Genomic DNA, 26,941 nt, shown 5'->3' on the forward strand with positions numbered 1-26,941 from the left:
TATTTAATTTCTGATATTGGGAGTTTGTGTTTTCTCTTTGTTTTTAAAAGTTAACCTGTCCACGTACCTATGGACACCTTATCTTCGACAAAGGAGGCAAGAATATACAATGGAAAAAAGACAACCTCTTTAACAAGTGGTGCTGGGAAAACTGGCCAACCACTTGTAAAAGAATGAAACTAGAACACTTTCTAACACCATACACAAAAATAAACTCAAAATGGATTGAAGATCTAAATGTAAGCCCAGAAACTATAAAACTCCTAGAGGAGAACATGGGAAAACACTCTTCGACATAAATCACAGCAAGATCCTCTATGACCCACCTCCCAGAATATTGGAAATAAAAGCAAAAATAAACAAATGGGACCTAATGAAACTTAAAAGCTTTTGCACAACAAACGAAACTATAAGCAAGGTGAAAAGACAGCCTTCAGAATGGGAGGAAATAATAGCAAATGAAGCAACAAAGGATTAATCTCAAAAATATACAGGCAACTCCTGCAGCTCAATTCCAGAAAAATAAATGACCCAATCAAAAAATGGGCCAAAGACCCAAACAGACATTTCTCCAAAGAAGACATACAGATGGCTAACAAACACATGAAAAGATGCTCAACATCACTCATTATTAGAGAAATGCAAATCAAAACCACAATGAGGTACCATTACACGCCAGTCAGGATGGCTGCTATCCAAAACTCTACAAGCAATAAATGCTGGAGAGGGTGTGGAGAAAAGGGAACCCTCTTACACTGTTGGTGGGAATGCAAACTAGTACAGCCACTATGGAGAACAGTGTGGAGATTCCTTAAAAAACTGGAAATAGAACTGCCATATGACCCAGCAATCCCACTTCTGGACATACACACTGAGGAAACCAGATCTGAAAGAGAAACGTGCACCCCAATGGTCATCACAGCACTGTTTATAATAGCCAGGACATGGAAGCAACCTAGATGCCCATCAGCAGACGAATGGATAAGGAAGCTGTGGTACATATACACAATGGAATATTACTCAGCCATTAAAAAGAGTGCATTTGAATCAGTTCTAATGAGATGGATGAAACTTGAGTCCATTATACAGAGTGAAGTAAGCCAGAAAGATAAAGACCAATAGAGTATACTAATGCATATATATGGAATTTAGAAAGATGGTAATGATAACCCTATATGCAAGACAGAAAAAGAGACACAGATGTGTAGAATAGACTTTTGGACTCTGTGGGAGAAGGCGAGGGTGGGATGATCTGAGAGAATAGCATCAAAACATGTATACTATCAAGGGTGAAACAGATCGCCAATCCAGGTTGGATGCATGAGACAAGTGCTCGGGGCTGGTGTACTGATGACCCAGAGGGATGGGATGGGGAGGGAGGTGGGAGGGGGGATCAGGATGGGGAACACATGTAAATCCATGGCTGATTCATGTCAATGTATGGCAAAAACCACTCCAATATTGTAAAGTAATTAACCTCCAACTAATAAAAATAAATGAAAAAATAAAAAAATAAATAAAAGTTAACCTGGCCAGAGGCTTATCAAAGGACCAACTTTGGGTTTTGTTGATTGTCTCTATTAATTTCTGTTCTTTTTTTCCCCTAAATATATACCTTCAATTCTATGAACTTCTATTTAAGAACTGCTTTCACTGCATCTCATAAAGTTGTATTTTCATTTTCATTCAGTTTAAAATATTTTGGAATTCCTCTGAAGATTTCTTCTTTTATCCATATGTTATTTAGAATCTCAACCTCTCTCTATTTATTAAATTGGGGGTTTCCAATTATCTCCCTTTTACTGATTTCCTGTTTAATTCCATTTTGATCTGAAAGTATGCATCGTATGATGCATTCTATTCTTTTATATTTTAAGGTGTGTTTTATGATCCAGAGTGTGGTCTATCATGGGAAATCTTGAGAAAAATGTAGATTCTGTATTGTTGGATGAAATAGTTTATAGATGTCAGGGTAACCAGTTGATTCATAGTGTGATTGAGTTCAACCTTGTTATGACTGATTTTTGGCTGCTGGATTCTTCCATTTCTGATAGAGGGGCATTGTTGCAATTATAATAATGGAATTCATCTGTTTCTCCTTGAAGATATACCAGTTTTCCTATCATGAATTTTGATGCTCTATTGTTAGACACATACACGTAATTAAAGATTGTTTTGTACTCTAAGAGTATTAACTCCTTGTCATTTCATATTGCTTCTCTTTATTCATGATAAATTTCCTGTTTTGAAGTATTCTAGTCTGAAATTATTATTGTTACTCCTGTTCTATTTTGATTTGTGTTCAGTTCAATTCAGTTCAGTCACTCAGTCGTGTCCGACTATTTGTGACCCGTGGTCTGCAGCACGCTGGGCTTCCCTGTCCATCACCAACTCCCAGAGCTTGCTCAAACTCATGTCCATTGAGTCGTGATGCCATTCAAACATCTCATCGTCTGTCGTCCCCTTCTCTTCCTGCCTTCAGTTTTTCCCAGCATCAGAGTCTTCTCCAGTGAGTCAGTTCTTCATATCAGGTGGCCAAAGTATTGGAGTTTCAGCTTCAACATCAGTCCTTCCAATGAACACCCAGGACTGATCTCCTTTAGGATGGACTGGTTGGATCTCCTTGCAGTCCAAGGGACTCTCAAGAGTCTTCTCCAACACCACAGTTCAAAAGCATCAATTCTTCGGTGCTCAGCTTTGGTTATAGTCCAACTCTCACATCCATACATGACTACTGGAAAAACCATAGCTTTGACTAGGCAGACTTTGTCGGCATAGTAATGTCTGTGCTTTTTAATATGCTGTCTAAGTTTGTTGTAGCTTTTCTTCCAAGGAGCAACTGTCTTATAATTTCATGGCTGCAGCCACCATCTGCAGTGATTTTGGAGCCCAAGAAAATAGTCTCTCACTGTTTCCATTGTTTCCCCATATATTTGCCATGGAGTGATGGGACCGGATGACATGATCTTAGTTTTTTGAATGTTCAGTTTTACTCAGTTTTACAATTTTTTCAGTCTCCTCTTTCACTTTCACCAAGAGGCCCTTTAATTCCTTTTAGCTTTCTGTCATAAGGGTGGTGCCATCTGCATATCTGAAGTTATTGATATTTCTCCCTGCAATTTTTGATTCCAGCTTGTGCTTCATCCAGCCCAGCGTTTTCTCATGATGTACTCTGCTTATAAGTTAAATAAGGCTGTGACAATATACAGCCTTGATGTACTCTTTCCCCATTTGGAACCAGTCTGTTGTTCCATGTCTGGTTCTAACTGTTGCTTCCTGACCTGCATACAGATTTCTCAGGAGGCAAGTCAGGTGGTCTGGTATTCCCATCTCTTGAAGAATTTTCCACAGTTTGTTGTGATCAACACAGTCAAAGGCTTTGGCGTAGGCAATGAGGCAGAAATAGATGTTTTTCTGCAACTCTCTTGCTTTTGCTTTAGTTTTAATCTGTATGTGTGTTTGTATTTAAACTGGGTGTGTTTGGGAAAGCATATAGTTGTGTCTTAGTTGTGATTCATTCTGTCAATCTCTGTCTTTTAAGTGACATGCTTAGACCATTGGTATTTAAAGTAATTATTCGTATGGTTCGATTAATATTTACCATATTTCTTACTGTGTTCCATTTGTGGCTTTTGTTCTTCACTCCTGTTTTTGTCTTCCATGCTTTTCCTGCCTTTTGTTGCTTTAATTGAACATGGTATACAATTCCATCTTCTTGCCTTTCTTACTACACTTTTTCTTTATCAGAGTTGCCCTAGAGTTTGCAATATGCATTTGTAACTAATTCAAGTCCACTGTCAAATAACATTTCACAGGTAGTATGAGTACCTTATAATACCAAAACATTCCTAATTCCTTGTATCACTACTGTCCTTCATTTCACTTATACATAAACACTCATAAACATATGCATACATAGGCATATATATGCATACATTAGCATATGTAATAGAATACCTTGCTGCTATCATTTGGAACAAACTGTCTTCTGTTAGAACAATTAGGAACGAGAAAAATAAAAGCTTTTATTTTACTTCCACTTATTCCTTCTTCAATATGCTCTTCTACTCTTTATGTAGATTAAAGTTTCTGACCTATCTTATTTTTCTTCTCTCTAAAAAACTCTTTTAATAGGTTACTGGCAACAGATTTTTTCAGTTTTTGTTAGTCTGAAAGATTTTTTATTTCTACTTCATTTTTGAAGAATAGTTTCACAGGAAACAGAATTCTATTCTGTTGGTAGGCTTTTTCTCTAAACACTTTAAATATTTCACTTCACTCTTCTTTCTTTGAGGAGAAGTCAGATTAATTCTTATTTTTAATCCTCTGTGAGTAAGTTTTTTCCCTTCTACTTCTTTCAAGGTTTTTTCTTTATCTTTGATGCTTGAATGTGATATGCCTAGATGTAGTTTTTTGGCATTTGTCTTGCTTGATGTTCTGTAAGCTTCCTGCATCTGTGGGTTGGTGTCTAACATTAATTTGGGGAAATTCTTAGTCATTATTGCCTCAAGCATTTCTTCTTTTCCTTTCTCTTTCTTCTCCTTCTGGTATTTCCATTACAACATGTAATACAACTTTTGTAGTTGTCCTACAGTTCTTAGATATTCTATTCTGTGTTGTTTTTTTTCCAGTCATTTTTCTCTTCATCATTCAGTTTTGGAAGTTCTGTTGTCACATCCTCAAGCTCAGTGATTCTTTCCTCAGCTGAGTCCAGCCTGCTAAGGAGCCCATCACAGTTCAGTTCAGTTCAGTTCAGTTGCTCAGTCGTGTCCGACTCTCTACGACCCCTTGGGCTGCAGCACGCCAGGCCTCCCTGTCCATCACCAACTCCTGGAGTTTACTCAAACTCATGTCCATTGAGTTGGTGATGCCATCCAGCCATCTCATCCTCTGTTGTCTCCTTCTCCTCCTGCCTTCAATCTTTCCCAGCATCAGGGTCTTTTCAAATGAGTCAGCTCTTCACATCAGGTGGCCAAAGTATTGGAGCTGCAGTTTCGGCATCAGTGCTTCCAATGAATATTCAGGACTGATCTCCTTTAGGATGGACTGGTTGGATGTCCTTGCAGTTCAAGGGACTCTCAAGAGTCTTCTCCAACACCACAGTTCAAAAACATAATTCTTCTGCACTCAGCTTTCTTTATAGTCCAACTCTCACATCCATACATGACTACTGGAAACACCATCACAAGAATTCTTTATTTCTTTTACAGTGTTTTTGATGACACCTAGCATTTCCTTCTGATTTTTCTTAGAATTTCCATCTGTTCATTTACATTATCCTCTGTTCTGGCATGTGTCTACTTTTCCCATTAAAACCTTTAGCATACTGGTCATAGACTTTAAAATCCCTGGTCTGATAATTCCAACATTTTTGCCATATCTGACTCTAATTCTGATGTTTGTTTCATTTCTTTAAATTGTATTTTTTACCTTTTAGTATGTCTTGTAATTTTTTATTAAAGGGTGAATATGGTCTGGTGGGTAAAAGGGACTTTAGTAATGTATTGGTAAGTTGAGAGGGGAAATGACACATGCTGCAGTCCTATGATTAGGGCTCAGTCTTTTGGTGATTCTGTCCTCCCGAGCTGTGAACTTCACCAGTTCATCTCAATCCCTCCCCAGCGCCCCCGCCCTCTGCTGGCCTTGACTCCAGCTGGACGGCTAAGAGGGGGTTGGAGTTGAGTGTTTCTCTTCCTCCAGGTAGGACAGGTTCTGATGAAACCCCGTCAGATTAAGTGGTGATAAAATAGTTTCTCCTGAGGGCAAGCCTTGTAGTAAGAACAGTATGCTCTGATGTATTTCAAGATGGTTCCTTCTCCCCTCCCTCTGCTGGAATTCACTGATATTCTCTGATTTTCCCTGTGATGACCTGGTAGAGTTCTTGGAAGTAAAACTCACAGAAGTGTGGGTACCCTGCTATGACTGGGTCCCTGTGGAGTTTTGTTTTTTTTTTTTAACTATTGGAGTTTTCCACACTGAACCTCCAGCAATTTGTCAATTGAAGTTCAAGTCTTCCTAACCCAGCACTTGGTTCTCTCTGAGGTTTTGCTCTAGTAAGTTGTAATTCTCTGATTTTATTTATCTATCGCTCTAACTTAGGGGGCAGCAGTTTGTCCTGTGACCTCATATCTCTGAGGGATCTTAGAAAATTTGTTGATTTTTTAGTTTCCTTAGCTTTTTACTTAGTAGGATGGGCTTGTGACTTCTAAGCTTCTTACATGCTGGACCAGAAACTAGAAGTCTGCCTGAATTCTTAATAACCACCAGGCCCCATGTTTTTTCACTATTAGTTGAGTTGAATTCTCTGTGTGTAATATCTTAGTTTGGGCTATATGGGAAGCAACGTCTGTGTTAAAGGCTAATGTGCTATTTTTTTAATAAGGATTTCAGTCACAGGGAACAGGAGGAAGGGGAAAAGGGAATGAGATAAAGAAGGAGAACCAATATGAAGATACGTTATCAAACTGGCCACTGCCTGGTTTTGAGCCTAATTGTTCAGTTTCAAGGGGCTCTCAAAGAGGCCATTTAAAGAATTACTTTTCAGAAGCATCTGTAGGGTAGAGGTGGCAGCAAGTATTCCTCTGCTGACTGATTCGCTTTCATCACAGTTTTCCTCCATGGTGTGACTCATTTCTTCCTCACTTTTGGGTTGTACATGTGTTGGCAATTAAAAAAAAAAAAAAAACAGAATCCCATGGTATCTTAGCTTGTGTTCCTCTGAAAGCAAAGCCTGAATAAGGGCTTAGGGTTTATGTAGCTTATTTGGACAGGGATCCCAAGAAGCAGGAGTGAGGAAGTTGGGAGCAAGAGGGAAGGATAAAAAGACAATACAGGAGTGCATCATTGCAGTCCTCGTGGTAAGCAATAGGAGCTCTGTTCTACCAGGAATTCTGAGAAATGTATAGAATGTCTCTCTAATTATCTGCCCATAAGATGGGAAGCTGGAGCATTTATTCACTTTCTTTTAACCCCCATTAATTGAAAGTTGCCCCCTAGGGGCTATAACTCTCTTCCGTTTCTGGGCAGTGCTTACATGTGAACTGAGAGCGCGTCTGGGACTTTGGAAAAGTCTCCTGACTTAAAAGGCGGTGATTCACTAAGTCAGTGTGAGTTTGATCTTGAGAATAACTCCCCATCACAAAGTTGTGCTAAAGAAATGCTCCATGGATTCTTAACCGCCTCAGGGAACAGAGAGACGTTAGGGCAGATGGTCAGAAGAGTACTTCTTTTGTAGGATAGTGTGAGGTTGGGCTTCTAGAATGGGGCTGCCGTGCTCCTTTTGACTGGCTGTCACTGTTTATACAGTCAGATGGTGGTGGTTGGTGGTTTAGTCGCTAAGTCGTGTCTAACTCTTGCGATCTCATGGACTGTAGCCCGCCAGGCTCCTCTGTCCATGGGATTCTCCAGGCAACAATACTGGAGTGGGCTGCCATTTCTTTCTTCAGGGGATCTTCCCGACCCAGGGATCAAACCCAGGTCTCCTGCATTGCAGGCAGATTGTTTACCAACTGAACTATGAGGCAAGCCCTATATAGTCGGGGACTCTGCTAAAAACATTTGCCCAAGACTGCCCTCCGAGGGGGAGTCCAGCCTTTGTAAAGCAAGTTGGAGTCTTGCAAGTTGGTGGCAGTGGCTGCAGCTCAAACAAAAGTAAAAGTGAGAGGACTTAACAGTTGTCACTGAGGAGGTAACCGACGTCTGTGGGTAGCTGCTTATTCAGAAGAGGTTTTTTTTTTTTTTTAACAGAGGATTTTTAGAATCTGTGTCCTTCTATTACATATCAAATGACTGTGTAACATTTTTATGAGTGAGTCAACATGTGGGGTGGATTGCAAAATGTTTTCAAATGATTGCAAATTCTTTTCACCCTGGTATATATATTCCTCCCATTCAAAGTTAGAGTCTGTTTCTCTGCTGATTTGAATCTGGACAAACAGGTAACTTTTTTCTTTTAGTTTATAAAGTCTCTTGATCAAGAGGAGCTATACCACTAGAGGTGGTCTTGTGACTCACTTTGGTGAATAAAATGAAGTGGATGTGAAACTTTGCCAACTCTGGTCTTGAAGCATCTGCTTTTATCCTCTCTATTGAGAGCGGCATGAAAGGAGTCTAGCCAGTCTTGCCTGCTGGAGCAGAAGAGGTCATGTTGGGGAGGATCTAGACCCCCTTGATGGTCAGCAACCACTCCCAGACATGTAGGGCCATGTGCATCCTCCAGCCTGGCTACCTTTAGGGTGTGACAAAGTCACATGAGTAAGGCCAGGAAAACCAGACCAGGACCGCTCAGCCACCCAGAGGATCATGGGAAATGCTAAGTTATTGTTGTTTTATGATATTAAGCTTTGGGTAGTTTGTTATACGGCAACAGACACCTAATATAATGTCACCAAAATACCAAAAGCCTTTGGAAGCATTTTGTGCTTCAACAAAATATATGACTAAATTAAATGATGTGTGAATAAAGTTTGCAAATACTAATGAGGGTTTCATGGTGAGTTTTGGAGAGTTCCTTTTCTGTATTTAACCAGTGAAGAAAACACAAATGAGGAGTCACCATTCCATGCTAGAAAGTAAGCTTATGAAAATTACAGCTCAGTGAAATAAAAGGGCAAATAGTACCTCGAATGGTCTGTGTAACTACAAAGAACAATTTGTATGTATAGGAACTCTTGGCTTCTGGGAAAAGACTGGTTTAGTGACTGTCAAGATGTGCTTGGAAAGATGATGCAATTTTGTACTCTGGTCTGATTTGAAATGATTCTGTGGGCCATAGCAGCTGTTAATGTTTACTGAAAGGGCTTGATGGAATGGAGCTCTGTTGGCTGAGTAGGGGCTGTCTTGTGCTTGTGGTGCTCCAGAAGGTTTGAAAAGTGGCAATGGTTGGAAAAGGGAGGAGAAGCCCATGAAAACAGATTCCCTGTATTTATGGCTTTGCTTGAATATATCGTGTCCAAAGAGCTAGGGATGCCTTCCTTCAACAATAGAGAGGAACTCTCACATCCTGCCTTTATCATTTTTAGCATCAGAAATTTTGAGTTTTGTTACAAAATGGAAAAAAAAAGAGCTTATGGATTTTCACAAATCACCGATTATTTGCAGAAATCTTTTCTGCAAAGTATCAGTTCAGTTCAGTTCAGTTCAGTTCAATCACTCAGTTGTGTCTGACTCTTTGCAACCCCACGGATTGCAGCACACCAGGCCTCCCTTTCCATCACCAACTCCTGGAGCTTTCTCAAACTCATGTCCATTGAGTCAGTGATGCCATCCAACCAGCTCGTTCTCTGTCGTCCCCTTCTCTTCCTGCCTTCAGTCTTTCCCAGCATCAAGGTCTTTTCCAAGGAGTCAGTTCTTCATATCAGGTGGCCAAAGTATTGGAGTTTCAGCTTCAGCATCAGCCCTTCCAATGCATATTCAGGACTGATTTCCTTTAGCATGGACTGGTTGGATCTCTTTGCAGTCCAAGAGACTCTCAAGAGTCTTCTCCAACACCACAGTTCAAAAGCATCAGTTCTTTGGTGCTCAGCTTTCTTTATAGTCCAACTCTCACATCCATACATGACTACTGGAAAAACCATAGCTTTTGATCTGATGGGCCTTTGTTGGCAAAGTAATATCTCTGCTTTTTATTATGCTGTCTATGTTTGTCATAGCTTTTCTTCCAAGGAGCAAGCGTCTTTTAATTTTATGGCTGCAGTCACCATCTGCAGTGATTTTGGATCCAGGGTTCAGTAGCACTGGTTCTTTATCCAAGTGACATATCTAGATTATGCAAATTATAGCTCATGGATCAGGTCTATCTACCCTTGGGTGTTTTTTGTTTAACCTGCGTGTGTATAAATATAGTGTGTTTAAACAGTTGAGATGCCTTTTAAAAATCCAAGAGCTTTCACACAAAATTTCATACTTTCAGCATCTCTTGAAAACTGGATGACCTAACCACAGGTCTAAAGTGAGGAATAGCACTCACTTCAGATCCCATATTCTCCTGCCAGCAGGCTACACAGATTATTTTTCTGGTGTGGTTGCTGTAGGCATGTGCCAGCCTTGATAGACTCATTTCAAAGGGATGAGCATCCTGGTCATCTGGATTTAATTGACTATTTAAACAACAGTAAGTGGTTTGATTTCCCACAAGTGGAAAATGATAGTAAAAAGTCATCTCACATGTGAAATGTCCATTGTAAGTAGTTTCCACTACTAAAAAAGCCTCAGTTCAGAGCTCATAGGTTTAGACAAAATACTTTTAGGGAATGCTTCACAGCTGACAAAGATGTGCTTCCAGTCTGCTGAGAGGAAGAGAGGAAAGTCCAGAGTTATTGGGATTGAAAGAGGACTTTTAGTTTTACTTTTGTTATCCCCTGTGAAGAAAAGCTTCTTGTGGAGTCTGGACAGAGAGAACCATAGACAGCTCCCGCTCTGAAGCACCAAAGACCCACAGACCAAGAGGGGACTGTTCCAATGATATCACATACCTCACAGGCAACCAGTGTGAATGGTGATTAAGGGCAGGATACACTACTCTCCACATTTTCCCAATTTTCTTGGCTTTGCAGAAGATCCTACAACTTTGACAGAACACTATGAAAAGGATCAGGAAACTCCCAAAGAGCTAATATTAAGTTTCCCACAACCTCAGTGAAATGGCGCTTTGAGTCAGAAATTATTATAGAAAATAAAGGGTTCATTTTCTTATTGGAAGATTAGTTGATTTTCAGTGTTGCATCAATTTCTGTTGTACAGCAAAGTGATTCAGTTTTGCATATCCATGTATTCTTTCTCCTATTCTTTCCCATTATGGTTTATTATAGGCTATTGAGTATAGTTTCCTGTTCTATACAATAGGACCTCATTGTTTATCCATCCTATAGATAATACTTGGCATTTTTTAGCCCCAGACTCCCAATACAACCTTCCCCCACCCCAACTCCCCCTTGGCAATGACAAGTCTGTTCTCTAGGTTTGTGAGTCTCTTTCTGTTTCATTGATAAGTTCATTTGTGTCATATTTTAGGAAGTGATATGATATGCTTGTCTTTTTCTTGCTTTGCTTAGTATTATAACCTTCAGGTCCATCCATGTAACTGCAAGTGTCATTGTTTCATTCTTAATTTTACATCTGAGTAATAGTCCATATATATACATGCACACATGCACATATCTTTGTCTTATTCATCTGTCAGTTGACATTCAGGTTGTTCCCATGTCATGGCTATTGTAAATAGTGCTGTTGTCAACATGGGTGCATGTGTCTTTTAGAATTATAGTTTTGTTTGGATATATGCCCAGGAGTGGGATTGCTGGATCATATGGCAACTCTATTTTTAGTTTTTTGAGGAACCTCCATACTGTTCTCCATAATGGTTGCACCAATTTATATTCCCACCAACAGTGTAAGAGGGTTCCTTTTTCTCCACACTAGAGGCTTTTTTAAAAAAAAATACACCTAGAATTGTGGACTGAGATCCATGCCCATTATGTTGTCAAAGAATATACTCATTTTAGGAAGGAAAAAATATATTCCATTAAGTACACTTTGTGTTTTCAAGGTATTGTTTTGTTTTTGTCCCTTAAGATTAAATTTGCAAAATACATCCTGTGGTTCTGCACTGTATTATTCCTCTGAAGATTAGAATCATGACCTCCAGATCATAATTGCCTTCACATGTGTTTGGTCCTTTGCTGCTAGCTCTCAGCATCTTTGTTTTAAGAGCATCCTTATGTTTCTCCTTCGGACTAGCCAGAAATATTTTCAGTGCTGTGCACAGCTAATGGCTCTTTAAATTACCATCATCCCAGCATTTTCCAGACAGGTTTTCTTCAAGAGTCAGCAAGTGAGCAGCACTTTCAAGGACTGCTCTCCAAATGAGAGGCTCTTCCGCTTTACATGGGACAGAGTTCCCACTGGGGAGTGCTTCCTGTGGTCCCAGCTTTTTATTTCAGAGCACCGAGACCCATTGCTGTTCATTGTTACACCTTAGTTGAGAGTTCCAATGGAAGTTTTATCAATATGACAACTGCATTCACTCATTTATTTAGAAAATATATGTTGAATAGCAACTATCCTATAGGCTCAGGATAACAAGTAAAATTCAATAGCTGCTCTTTAGGAGCTAACAACTTCCTGGATGAGAGAGGAATATATGCATGATTATAAAAGGCCATGAAAATGCTATGGTGAAAGTAAGCCTAAGGCAACAAAGGACAAACATTGGGAGTGGGTGGGAAGCTGGCTTTTTAAAGTAAGGAGTTGAATTAGTTAAGCAAACAAACAGGAACCAAAACCTTGAATGCCATAGTAGGAAACTGGGACTTTACCCAGAGCCAAATGTGGTTCCATGTGGCACCATTACAGAATTCTAACCAAGAGAGGGCTTGCTCTGATTTCCTTTTAGAATGAGCACTTTGGTGACAGTGTGGAGGATGAATTAGCTTGGTAAAGCCGGAAGGAAAGGACGTGTCTTAGGGGGCAGTTAAAATGACTTAGATAATAAATTATGAGACCCAGAACCCAGGAACTAGAAGTAAGAATATATATGTGTATGCGTGTGTGTGTATATATAGAATAGATTTAACAAACATTAAGAAGGAAGAAGACTTGTGCTCTGAGGACTAACTGGGGTGAAAGCTAACAGATAGAGTAGTGTACTCGTAACTTCAATATATAGAACTGTCTAGGAAGATCATGCTCATCCTGCTCTGTCTCTCAGTCAAGTCTGACTCTTTGTGACCCCATGGACTATAGCTCACCAGGTTCCTCTGTCCTTGGGATTTTCCAGGCAAGAATACTGGAGTGGGTTGCCATTTCCTACTCAAGGGGCTCTCCCTGACCCAGGGATCAAACCCGCGTCTCTTGTGTCTCCTGCATTGGCAGGTGCACCACCTGGGAAGCCCCATCTGGGAATATAACTATACTCATATATGAAAATGCTGTGTGCAGAACTATAAACTATATCTCACTTTGGTTGTCATAGTTGTTATGGAATAATCTTGTGTCTGCATCCAAGGCCAAAGATTCTCTTTTATAGTTTCTGTCATTCTATCAGAAAAGAAGAAAGTGAGCCCTTGGCACCCACTGACGCAGAAGAGCCACCAAATGTCTTAAGTTGGGACCAAGATGTTTAGAGAGCTTCACATTTAACAGCCAATAATAATTGGCAACCAATTGTTGCAATTATGACTCCTATGATTAGAGCTTGTACCCTCTCCTGGTGCCACACGCATGTTGGTGTTGATGATTCATATGGGCAGCAGGAGAATGCCACTGGGGTAGGTCACATGCTTTGCTTCCTTTGACAAGGTGGTGAGAAGCAAATTGGCGGGACGGATGTTTTGCCCTGAATTTTGTGGATGGAAAAGAGAAGTAGAAATAGAAATGCATGAAAAATGTGTGGAGGAGACAATAAATAAGGAGCAAACTCAAGTTTAAAAGTGGGGATTTCAGTTTTTATCTGGTAAATTTTTTCTATTTCTTTATTTTTTCAAGGATTTTTCTCCTGCTTTTTCAACTGAGAGTCGTTCTTCTGCCTTGTCATTTTGCTTAACTTTCTCTGCTTTTCTGAATTTAGATGGAATAGTTATCTATTACAGTCATGAAGGGGTGTTCTCACGTGGGAGCATCCTTATACAGACAGTGTGTGCCAATGCCATTGCTGAGAGAGCTGAATTTGATGTGGACATAAGTCATGTCTTTCTTTAGGGTATGCTGGCAGCTACCACTTTGGTAATGGAGAGGGCAGAGTGGGCTGGAGATGGAGGAGCTGGAACTGGGGTCGGATGGGAGGTGGGATTTCCCTTCTGCTCCATGACTATCACTGCCCTACCAGGGGTGGGGTCTGATCCCTAGCTGCTGGAGCAGGAGCCTCGAGGGTTTGGGCCCAGGCTGGCTCGTTCCCTTTAAGCACGTGTTTTTCCCTCTCCTTGCAACAGAGGGGAGCGTGCTAAAGCAAGGGGGCCCATGCAGAGCAGAGGTCCGAGGTGCTGCCTGTGCAGGCATCTACGGCTCTGCTCAGACACAGTTTGGGGAGTAAGTCCCTTTATCCTTCACAGTTGGTCACGGCCCCCACCACTCTTACTCTACCGTGGAACCACTCTGCAGGGCGGACGGGGCCCACGTGGACTTTGAGCGCGTTTCAGGAGGTGAGCCATGGTGCAGCAGGTATCTGGGCTGCTTCTGGCCCACCGCTCCAGTAAAGGCCAGTGGTGGCCCCTGCCCCCCACCCACTAGTCCCAGCGTGGGACGAGGCAGCCTCTGTGTCAAACAGCTGAGTTTTTTCACATTGGTAATAAAACTGTTCACTACATTAGAGAAAAGAATTGATGTAAACAGTGAACATGTAAACAAGGAGCTAGAAAATATAAAAAAAAGATAATCAGAAATGAAGAATTTGATAGCTGAAATAAAAAGCACACCTGAAGGAATGAATAGCAGACCAAGTGATCCAGAAGAGTATGTAAGTGCGCTGGAAGATGGAATGATGGAAATCACACCATTAGAAGAGCAAAAGGAAAAACACATTTTAAAAATTGAAAGCAGTTTACGAGATCTCTAGGCTAACCTTAAGCATTCCAACATTTGCATTACAGGGGTCTCAGAAGAAGAAGAAAGAAAGAAAAGGGAAGAAAAAAATGTATTTGAGGGGGTTTCCCTGGTGGCCCTGTGGTAAAGAATCAGCCTGCCAATGCAGGAGACATGCGTTTGATCTCTGATCCGAGAAGATGCCACAGGGCAGCTGAGCCCACGTGCCGCAACTGTTGAGTCTGTGCTCTAGAGCCTGGGAACCACGGCTGCTGAGTCCGAGGGCCTGTACTGTTGAAGTCTGCACGCTCTAGTGCCCGTGGCGTGCAGCAAGAGAAGCCTCTGCAGTGAGACGCCTGCACACCACAGCTAGGGAGTGACACACGCTCACCGCAGCTGGAGCAGAGCCCGGGCAGCAATGAAGACCCAGAAGGGCCACCAATCAATGACTAAATAAAGTTAAATAAAAAAAAATTAAATGCATTTGAGGGAATCATGGCTAAAAAGTTCCAGACCTGAAGAAGGAAACAGATATCCAGGCACAGGAAGCACACAGGTTCCCAAACAAGATGAACTCAGACCCATACCAAGACATACAATTAAAAAGGAAACGTTAGAGAATTCTAAAGGCAGCGAGGATAAAACAGCCTTATACAAGGGAATCCCCATAAGGCGATCAGCTGATTTCTCTGCACAGACTTTGCAATCAGAAAGTAGAGGCATGGTATTTTCAAAGTTCTGAAAGGGAAAACCCTGAAATACTCTCCCCATCAAGGTGTCATTTAGAATAGCAGGAGGGATAGAGAACTTCCCAGACAAGCAAAAACTGAAAGAGTTCATCGGTACTAAACCTACACTAAAAGAAATGTGAAGGGTTTTCTCTGAGTGGAAAAGAGGAATCTACAAGAAAGAGGAAATCCCACTAGGAAACACAAATACATAGCAGGGATTGAGGATCAATCACTTAAACAAGCCAGTATGAAGATTATAAGACAAAAAATTACAAAAGCAACAATAACTGCAATAAACAGTTAAGGGATTAACATGAAGATGTAAAACACAACATCAAAAACACAAAATGTGGGGTAGGGGAGTCAAAATATGTAGATTTTTTAGAGTGTGTTTTAACTTAAATGACCACCAGTTTAAAACAAGTAGATATAGTTACAGGTTAGCATATACTAACCCTATGATAACCCAAATCAAACATTTACAATAGGCACACACAAAATAAAAAGGAACACAAGCATGCAACTAAAGAGAAGTATCAAAGCACAAGAGAAGAAATGAAGAGCGAAGAACTACAAAGTCAATGGAAACACAAGTAACAGAATGGCGTACTCATTAATCATTACTTTAAATGTCAGTGGACTAAATGCTCTAATCGAAAGACACAGGGAGCTGATGGGATAAAAAAAGAACAACACACCACCAACAAAACTCAAGACTCTTCTATATGCTGCCTACAATAGACTCACAGACTGAAAGTGAGGGAGTAGGAAAAGAGATTTAATGGAAATGGAAACAAGAAAGAAGGGCAACAGTCCTCAAATCAGAAAAAATAGAGCTTCAAGCAAAAACTGTAACAAAAGGCAAATGATATAATGATAAAGGCACCAGTACAAGAAGATAATACACTCAGTAACATATGTGCACCCAATACAGGAACAGCTAAATAGATAAAGCAAATACTAAGAGACATAAAAGGAGAATTTGATAATAATATAATAATAGTAGCGGGCTTTAACACCCCACTTGCATCAGTGGACAGATCATTCAGACAGAAAATCAGTAAGGCAACAGTGATCTTAAGTGACAAAATAGGCCAGTTGGACTTAATATCTAAAGGACCTTACATCCCCAAATAACATAATATAAATTCTTATCAAGTGCACATGGAATATTCTCTTAGGCCATAAAACAAGCCTCAAGAAAATTAAGAAGATAGAAATTATAGCAAGCATTTTTTCCAACCACAACGTAATGAAACTGAAAATCAATTATAGAAAGAAAAATGAAAAAGAACAAACATATGGAGACTGAATAACATGCTACTAAAAAAACCAATGGGTCAATGAAGAAATCAAAGAGGAAATTAGAAAATATGCCAGACAAGTGAAAATGGAAACACAACACTCTAAGATGGATGGGAGGCAGTTTATAGTGATACAGGCCCTTCTCCAGGAACAAGAAAAATGTCAAATAAATAGCCAAATCTACCACCTAAAGGAGTTAGAAAAAGAACAAACTAAGCCTAAAGCCAATAGACAGAAGGAAATAATAAAGCTCAGAGAGAAAATAAATAAAATAAAGATTAAGAACAGAAAAGATTATTGAAACCAAGGGATGGTTTTCTGAAAAGATAAATGAAATTGATAAACCTTTAGCCAGGCTCACCAAAAAGAAAAGAGGGAGGACTCAAGTAAACAAAATAGCAAGAAATGAAAGGAGAAATAATAGCCCAAACCAGGAGGGTCCAGGCTGGCCCTCGGAGGATATTCACTTGTATCGATAAGAACTGGAGCTCTGTGATTTCTACTGACACTTCCCGAGTAAAATGGCAATTTCTCCCTTTCCTATACACATGCCTTGGGCTACTAATTTACCAATCCTTGATAGATTAACGGCTGAATTGCATGGTGATATTAGTAGTAACATTCCAGAAGTAACATAATTCCACTGTTTGTGGACTCACTTTCACTATCATTTCATAAAATAATGAATTCCCAAAAAGATCAAATCAGGATAATGTGACATTTATTTTAAATAAATAAAAAACAACAGTTAATATTAACAGTTCAGTTTAGTCACTCAGTCGTGTCTGACTCTTTTTGACCCCATGGACTGCAGCATGCCAGGCCACCCTGTCCGTCACCAACTCCATGAACAAGCATTTACTAAATGTTTAGTGCTGGTGTAAACACTCTATGTATTAGTTAATTTAATTTTTATGGTAGTTACCAAAATGTGTGTTAACAGTACGTTCGTAATAGAGATTAAACCAGTTAGACCGAGAGAAGAAAATACTTTGCTTCTTGTCTCACAGCTAGAAAGCAGAGGCAATGGGGTAAAAACCCCACAATCAGACTACTTTCCATCACACTGCTGACTTTATAGAATAGCCTTTTATGTGTTCAAGACTTTGATGGGATAGCATCAATTGAGAAATTTTTTGTATATAATGGAAATTTTTGAGGGTGGTACTCTACATTTTTTAGGGCCAAAAAGAATCTTCAACTTGCCCTTGAGCATTCAAAAGAAAATAAGGATGTAATTTTTTACAGAAAAACAACACTGAGGAAAATGAGTTATATGCAAGCAATACTCTGTGTAAACAACTAATAAATCAGAAAAAAAAAAAAAGAAAGAAAAATGTTAACAGTAATTTAGCAGCAAATGGGGCATTTGATCTGCAGCTCCCAGATGAATTCCCAAATGACATGAATAATTTATTTTAGGCAGATGAAATGATATGGGTTATGTAATGCTTGATGAGAAATTGCAGCTGTAATCGGGGAAATTGCTTCTACTTAGCAGGGTCACCGGCGAGGAAGGAGCAGTCCCAGGATATCATTTTCCACCTTGAGAATCTTGGCCGAAGTAGTGCCCAAGTGCTTTCTGCCCAGCTGTGATCCAACTCGTGGAGCTGAATTTAGTTTCCTCTCCAGAGGCCTCAAAAGACATTGGAATATTCTAGCGCCCAAATGGCTTCTGTGCTATTCTGTGAGAGGCTGAGCCCCGGTCGGGCTCCTAGGTGGCACAGCGGTAAGGAATCCGCCTGCCGATGCAGGAGACGCAGCAGGCCTGTGTTTGATCCCTGGGTGGAGAAGACCCCCTAGAGTAGGAAGTGGCGACCCACTCCAGTATTCTCGCCTGGAAAATTCCATGGACAGGCGATCCATGGGGTCGCAAAGAGTCCTGACAGAGCGCAGAGGCACATACGTGCCCCAATCGCAGCTCCTTAAAAAAAAAAAGCTGCAGTCACTGGACTTGCACAGATGCAAGGCTCTCCCAGGACTAGGATAGGCTGTCAGGCTGTGAGGCAGCTCAGTTGCTGCTTGGAATTTATGCCCTATGGGACCATAGAGCATTTTGAAAGCCACAGTTTAGTACTGGCAGCTGAATTTTGACATTTCAGGCTATTATCAAGTCTTCTTCAAACAGATGAAACTGTAGGTATCTGACAGTTAAGCTTTCTGTGAGGCATGTTCATCTGGCAGGAAGGGTGCTATCACCTGCTTTATTATTCTGTTATCTGGTGCCTTTCAGTTGCTGTTTGTTAATCACCTAAAACTCCTGCATTGTTAAAGATATCTCCAATGACAAGGCAGATAAAGAGCCAGGGTTCATATTTTAGCCTCAAGGCTGTGCAGAATTTAAAGATATGAAAAAGTTTACCACTGAGTTTCTGAGAAATGTGAAAAGCAGTATAAGAATCCACGTATTTAGTTGTTTCTGTAAAAGCTCACACTCAGTCCTTCTCCTATAGACTTAGAAAGAGGGAATGAAAAAACCATATTTCTTCCCAAGCTGGAGCTCACCCAATTGGATATGTTGGTGTTTGAGAGCATATTTTATCAAAATAAGGAGACAAAAAGTGATTTTAATTTTATGCAATGTGAGCCACTTAATTTTCATTCCATTAAATGCTGAAAAAAATTAATGTCTGATAGATGAAAAAGATATTTGGAAAAGAATAAGTACAGGTATGTTCTGAAAAGAAGAATTGGAATTTTTTTTAATTTAGCATAAGGAAGAGTAATAATCCTATATCTATGTATACTTTCCTATTTTTTTGTCAATATATATTTTTGTTGGTGAAGACAAAACTATGTTTTTTTGTTAGTGAAGACAAAAATGAAATTGCATTACTCATGGTGAAAGAATATGGCTCTTTAGTTTTTAGAAAGATTTGTTGAAAACATAATCTCTTTATCTCCTTTGGAAAACCACACTTCACTCTCCCATGCTAACAATCAACTCAATTCAGAGACTTAAGGAAATTAGTTCCAGCCCTCAAAACAACCCTCATCAAAGAATGCAGAAAAGAATGCTACCTTCTGCTTAAGTACTGGATAAGCACCCACTGAAATGTCATTAAAGTAATTAGCTCAACCAAATCCCCCTGGTTGCCACAAACTGTGAAATTGTAGAAATCTTTGATGTCCTCTGACTCATGACAGAGAAGTGAATTTGATAAAACAGCTTCGAGATGAGTCATGGTCACATTCTCCCTGCGTGTACACAGCACCAGTCAGTCAGTCCATTCAGTAAATTTAACTTCCTCACAACAGTGTTCAGTGAAAAAAAAAAAAAATATATATATATATTTATTTAGCTGGACTTTTTTCATGAGTTAACGTTTACAGAGACACAGATTCTAAATTAATCAATGCCCCAGTCTGATCTGTAGGCTAAGTTGTATGGTAGTTTTGTAATGATGATAATAATAAATAACATACAATAAATAATAAATAACAACAATAGCATCTGATCCCTAAAAAATGCGTATGATGTACTAGTTACGACTTTAAGCCATACACACACATGTGTACATGCACACACGTACGTATACCCCCCATATACATATGTATATACTGTTGTTTAGCCGCTGTGTCCAGCTCTTTAGAGACCCCATTGGCTGTAGTCCGCCATGCTGCTCTGTCTATGGGATTTCCCAGTCAAGAATTCTACAGGGGGTTGCCATTTCCTTCTCCAGGGTTTCTTCCTGACCCAGGGATAGAACCCACATTTGCTGCATTGGCAAGCAGATTTTTTACCACTGAACCACTAGGGAAAACCACATACATATATATGTGTATACTATTTAATCCTCAAGACATCCTTGATATCAGTTCAGTTCAGTTCAGTTCAGTCACTCAGTCATGTCCGACTCTTTGCGACCCCATGGACCGCAGCACGCCAGGCCTCCCTGTCCATCACCAACTCTTGGAGTTTTCCCAAACTCATGTCCATTGAGTCGGTGATGCCATCCAACCATCTCATCACCTGTTGTTCCCTTCTTCTGCCGCCTTCGATCTTTCCCAGCAACAGGGTCTTTTCAAATGAGCCAGCTCTTCGCATCAGGTGGCCAAAATGTTGGAGTTTCAGCTTTAGCATCAGTCCTTCCAATGAATATTCAGGACTGATCTCCTTTAGCATGGACTGGTTGGATCTCCTCGCGTCCAAGAGACTCTCAAGAGTCTCTTTGGAACACCACTGTTCCAAAGCATCAGTTCTTTGGCACTAAACTTTTTTACAGTCCAACTCTCACATCTATACATGACTACTTGGTATCGGTAGATACTATTATTATCCCATTTTGCAAAGAAGAAAATAGAGGCCCAAAGAGCTTAAAAAATTCATCCAGCATCACAAAATAGTGAGGGTGGTATTGAAATCTGGACCCCATCTGACTGTAAAGCCTGTGCTGCTTATTTATCACTACATATAGAGCCCTTTGTTTGTGTTGCCAGAACATTTGCTTGTTGAGATATATTCATTTGAAGTTTACCTGCAATACAAGAATTTCAAGATTCTATATGATCTCCTTCAAAAATGTGGTTAATAGAGTGAAGAGGAATAACCACAACAGAAGTGATATTTTCAAGGCTTCCATATAAAAGTGTATGGAGGCAGAGCTGGTAATGGAAAATTATTGATTGTGAGTTTAAAAGGTGAGGAACTTCAGTACTGAGAACAGACAAATTTATATTCCTGAAGTTTTTCCTCCCTATTTGCAAATTCTCCTTTCTACATTTGAAAAGCTGGTTTTTAGAAGTGATGACAAAAGTATTAAAGAGTCAGCCTTAATAACAGCTGTTAGCTCAGATTAGCACAAGAAAAATTTTCCTTCAATTTCTGCTGCACATCTGTTATAGTTTTGTGTGTGTATGTGAATAGTGAGTTATAGGATGGTGCATGGGATTTTTTTCCCCATATTTAAAATGTTTTTCTGCATTTTTTATTACTTTGCCTTATTTCCTAAAAGTTCCTCGGTTAATGTATTGTAGCCACTTAGCTTCAAGCAGACACCTAGGAGTAAATAGAAATAGGAATACTTCTTCCCTCTATTAAAATAAAGATTTATTTGGAATTTAAATTATATTGGCATTATTATTTTCCTATATGAAAATAATTTTTTCCTATATGATCATGTACTTCTGAATTTTACAGTGCTTAATTATAGCTGTTAATCACAATAATAAGATAAACTAGGTTTGAGAGGTAAGTTCTCTCTTTTTATTAAGGCTTCTGTGTACTTTGGTGAGTAAATTGTGTGATACTTTCTCATCTGTTTTATTGATAGCTTAAAAACAAAACAAAGAACACTTGGGTGGCAAAAGTGTGAGTCCTTTGGATAGCTTAATTTTGTGCTTGCCGATGGGCTTTCAGTAAATACGTGTATATGCTCACATATATTCAGCTCCTTATTTGCGTCTCTCATTGTCAGGCGGGATGGAACCCCCACAGGACTTCAAGCATTACCACCACCAGTCTTCTGAGCCTCTCAGCAGGGCGCCTCTCTCGGGGACAGCCCCAGCCTCCGCTCCACCTCCCACAGGGTTGCCTTGGGTCACGTGGTCAATTCGGAGGAGAGAAATAACTGCAATAGAGGTAATGTTTTCTATGTTTCAAATACAATGAAAAAAATGTCTGGAGGCAGAACCGGTAATGGAAAAATATTGATTTGTGAATTGAAGTTCATCAGGACTGATAATAGCTGCCTTTACACCTCAAGAGCAGCTGCAGAATCTGGCTTCTGGCCAATTCTGGCTCCATCTAGGAGGCAGCCGTGAGAAATGGCAAGGCCGTGGGTTTGTACTCAGGCTCCAGAAGTTCTCAAATTCCATTCCAGACAGCACCAGGGATTTGAAATTTGTTTCTACAGCATCTAAGCCTCAGTTTCCTTATCATTAAATTGGGAGTAAATGTATATTTTTCATTTTTTTTTCCCAAGGACTAAAATGAAAAGACTAAAATGAGATTAAATTTTCTGGGTATCTCAGTAAATGTTTCTGGGTTTCTCAGTAAATACATGTTTCCAGTTTACTAAGTCTGACAACAGTTTCTGTTTTTGGAATAATAACAAAAATATGAAAGATATTGCTGAAGTCAAGTAATAGTTACATTGGATTTTTCTACAGAAGGACTCTTCCTTCTGGAATTTATGATACTTTTGTTGTTGTTTAGTCGATAAGTCATGGTGTGACTCTTGTGACCCCATGGGCTGTAGCCCACCAAGCTCCTGTGTCCATGGGATTTCCCAGGCAAGAATTCTGGAGTGGGATGCCATTTCCTCCTCAGGAGCATCTTCTGACCCAGGGATCGAACCCATATCTCCTGCATTGGCAGGCAGATTCTTTACCACCAAGCCATCAGGGAAGCCCTTATGATACTTTGCATCAGTGTTTCTTGAAGTGTGGTCCATGGACTACCTACATCAGAATCACGTGGAGTGCTTAGCAAAAAGTCAATTTCCTGTCTCTAGGTTGGACTTACTGAATCAAGGTTCTTGGGGAAGGTGCTTAGATGAATATGTATTTAACAGCACCCGCAGAGGACTTTTTTCCCTACACTAAAGTTTTAGAAGCATTACCTATATGTGTATCTTTATATTTTATAAATGATAACTCGTAACACTTATGATGTTATTTGGCTCAACCTTGAACAAGTAACATCTCCTTTGTATTTATGGGGAAACTGAGATCTAGAGAAGTTAAGTTTCTTATCCAAGATTCCAAAGATGTAGGAGGCAGAATTAGATCTATATTCAGGGTTTCTAGTTCAGTTCTATTTAGACTATATTTCTCTCATTCTCCTACATGAGAGGCTACAAGGTGCAGATAGTTTAGGGTTGCAGGCAAGTCTTGCTACTCTACAATATTTTATTCTATATGCAATCAATGGAGATATATTAAGGATTTTTAAGTAGAATAATTTTAATCAGATCCTTGTTCTAAGAGTCAAACGAGACAATTTGGAGAGAGGGAAACTGAATCCAGAAAGTACATTGGGATATTGATGCCGGCATCTCAAAGAGTTGGACACGACTGAGCAACTGAACTGACTGACTGATATAGGCTAGGTTATTTGTGCCAGAATGCTCAAGTTGCATTCCAGAAGGCACTGGAAATGAAATATTTTTGGAACAAGGTATGTTTGTGAAGCCCAGAACGTGGTTCTGTATGTTGTCACTAATCACATTAGTATGGCCTCTACGTTGTGAGTTCTGTGAAAATAGAGCCGCATTTCATTCATCTTTGTGTGCTCAGAGTCTAGTTTAACGTTGGCTGTATGGTGTCATTAGATATGTTTGTAGTTTGGTAAACTTGAGTGAATGATAGTAAAAGCTTTATGTTGACAAATTCAAATTATTCTTCACATACATAACCCATTTTGTATATATATATATATTTATACACACACAATATATATATATATATACCAATATGCAGATTTAGTTACATTACTCATTTGATCATCACCACTGTCCTATTTTGCACATGAGAAGCTCAGAGTGGTTGAGGAATGCATCCAAGGTCAGCCATGTGTCTAAGCTCTAATGCTAGTAGAGCTGGTATTTGAATTAGGTAGCAGGGTCCAATGCCTTGTTGTGGTACATTATGTATATAAATTTATCATTGTTTCAGTTGCTTATTGTTTTTGATATTATTTCATATTGGTGTAAACCGGAATTTCATAGGTGTACCATAGGCTATATGTATAACAAACATGTAAAATATTAGTAGCTTGACACAAAGAAAGTTTATTTCACACTCACTCAAAGTCTGATGTGGCTTAGCTGACATTCCCGTGTGGCTCTCACCCAGAAGATGGCTCAGCGGCATGGACTGACTTCATCTTGTGACCATGCCAGCTGGACCGGAGTTGAGCAGGCAGCGGAAGAGAAAAGGAGACCCATCAGCTCTTGGTTGTCTTGGACTGTCACGTCCGCGCATATTCCACTGGGTAGCACTATTCACACAGCCCAAGTTAACTGAAAGAAAGGCTGGAAAGCGCAAAGGAGCAGATGAATTTTGGTGAACACTAATGATTTCTGCCGCAATAACAAATAGAATAGCAGTTATACATAAAAATCAAATTTAGGAGCTTCTGTGTCTTGGGGTGTGGTCGTGTGTCACACTCCTGGCATGTGGGTATGCTCACCAACCCAGGAACTCTAAATCCCATTTTTTAGAGGTTTTTAGTGGCTTCATTCTATAGTCATTATTGATTAAATTACTGGCCATTGGTGATCAAATCAATCTTTAGCCTTTTCCCCCATCCAGAGGTTGGCAGGTGGGGCTGAAAGTTCCAATCCTCTAATCATGCCTTGGTTTTTCTGGTGTTCAACCTGAAGCTTCCTGGGGACCCCAGCTCCCAGTTACCTCATTAGCATACAAAAAGACACTCTGGTCACTCCAGGGACTCCACCAATCTTAATAAAAGTTCTGTGTCTGGAACTGGGGTGACGGAAAAATGCAAAATAAAAGATGCTTCTATTACCCCTATCATTCAGGAAATTACAAAAGTTTTAGAAACCCTGTACCAGGAAGTTGGCATGGAGACTGAATTCACATTTCTCATCATGTCATACGAAGTGACTTAATATCCTTGGTTTAATATAGGTCAGGGAAGAAGGTGGGCAGTAGTGTGCTGGAAATTTTTAACAACCAGCTTGCTGAAAAAAAGTATGCCAGTTTGTACATCCATGAGCTTATTACCCATTTTTCTGATATAAGGATGGGTAGCACGCTATTTACAGGTAATAAAACACACAACCCTCTTCATTATGCAGAATGCTTTTATTGGTTTTTGTGAAACATTTGAGTCCCTAATCAGCTATGACGGCAGTTGATGAGCAGGTACAGTTATGACATGCATGTCATGTTATGACATGAATCCAGTGACAAAACAAAGATGTATTTTGAAACTGCATTTCTCAGTGATGTAAGTTACATTTTGCTGACCCGGGTAACAGTTTTCAAATACTAGAACATTTCGAGTTTTCACAATGTGACAGCTATGAACATGACACACTTTCAATTCTAATCAACGTTACCAACAGTTCCTCCACGGCTTTAAGTCCGGACAGTCATCAAAACAATAAATTAAGCCCTGGCTTTTAGCAATTTGCCAATTTCCATGGTGTAAATACTTTCACCATGACAGATTCCAGGCCTCCAATATGGTATCGTGGAATGTGAAATTGGGGAGAGGTACTCAGTAGCTTGCCATTATATAGTGTTACTGCGATGATAAATAATAGATGTAAAAACCCTGAGAGCATGAAGTGATAATAATGTGTAATAAAGTCCCAGAAAGGGATGACTTTACTTATTTTTACTACCTTTGTTTTTAATTTATTTAAGTGCAGCTTAAGTAATTTAATTTTAAATAGTGGTTGTGTTTAACAACTGTCCTTAAAAAAATCCTGAAAAATCAATTGGCTTTCATGAGCCGCTTAAGCCAGCTCTAGCCTACCACTGAGAGGGGTGGATAAGACTTCTTACTCCCAGATATAAGCCTCACCACTTCTGATGTGACCATAGTTGCAGTTGTTTGAGTTTTGAAGACTGTTAGATCTCCAATAGCCCTTTTTGGACATTGTAAATGAGATCATAGCTTCATCAGGAATCCTCTCCACTATTCTAATATCTGTAGCTCCAGCGGCTCCTCGCCTAATACTATAGTTAATGCATATCCTAGGCACTAAGGAAATCCTTACTGAACACAGTAGAACTTGTGCAGACATCTAAAATAAATTTTACCTTCAATCTATCAGTGAACAACCTTTATTATTGTAGCAGGGGTTCAGTGGTAGTCAAAGGTTAGTCACGGAACTGGTAGGAGGAAGCGGAGCCTGGCTCCCTGAGGGAGGCCAGCGTCCACTTCAGTCTCATGAAGTGGTGACCATAATCGAGACCCTCACAACGACCTAGGACTCAGTGCCCCGATTGTGGCTGCCAAGTCTTGGCTCCTTCCTCCCCGCTTCTCTTCCTGCCTTCCTTCCACAGCATTCTGTTGAGCACATACTGTGATCTCAACTGTTCTAGGTATCAGGGACATAGCAGCAAAAAACACAAGCCTGCGTCCTCACACTCCTTACTTTCTATTAAGGAAAGTCAGTTAACAAATGAACAGTACACGTGGAGTGTGTCAGATAGTATTAGGCGCTATGGAGAAAGGGAAAGCAGGAAAGGAGCTTAGAATGAATCAGGTTGGTGGTGGAGTTTTGCCATTTCGGATAGACTGATCCAGAAAGACCTGTCTAATATGCTGACGTCTGAGCAGAGGCCTGCAGGAAATGAAGCAACAGACATGCAGATATCTGGGGAAAGAGCCTCCAGGGAACGCGAAACAAGGGCAGTGGTCCCCAGGGGAGCGCGTGTTTGATGCACTTGGAGGACCCATGAGGTGGCCA

This window comes from Cervus elaphus, chromosome 9 (assembly GCF_910594005.1).
Source record: "Cervus elaphus chromosome 9, mCerEla1.1, whole genome shotgun sequence".
Classification (NCBI taxonomy): domain Eukaryota; kingdom Metazoa; phylum Chordata; class Mammalia; order Artiodactyla; family Cervidae; genus Cervus; species Cervus elaphus.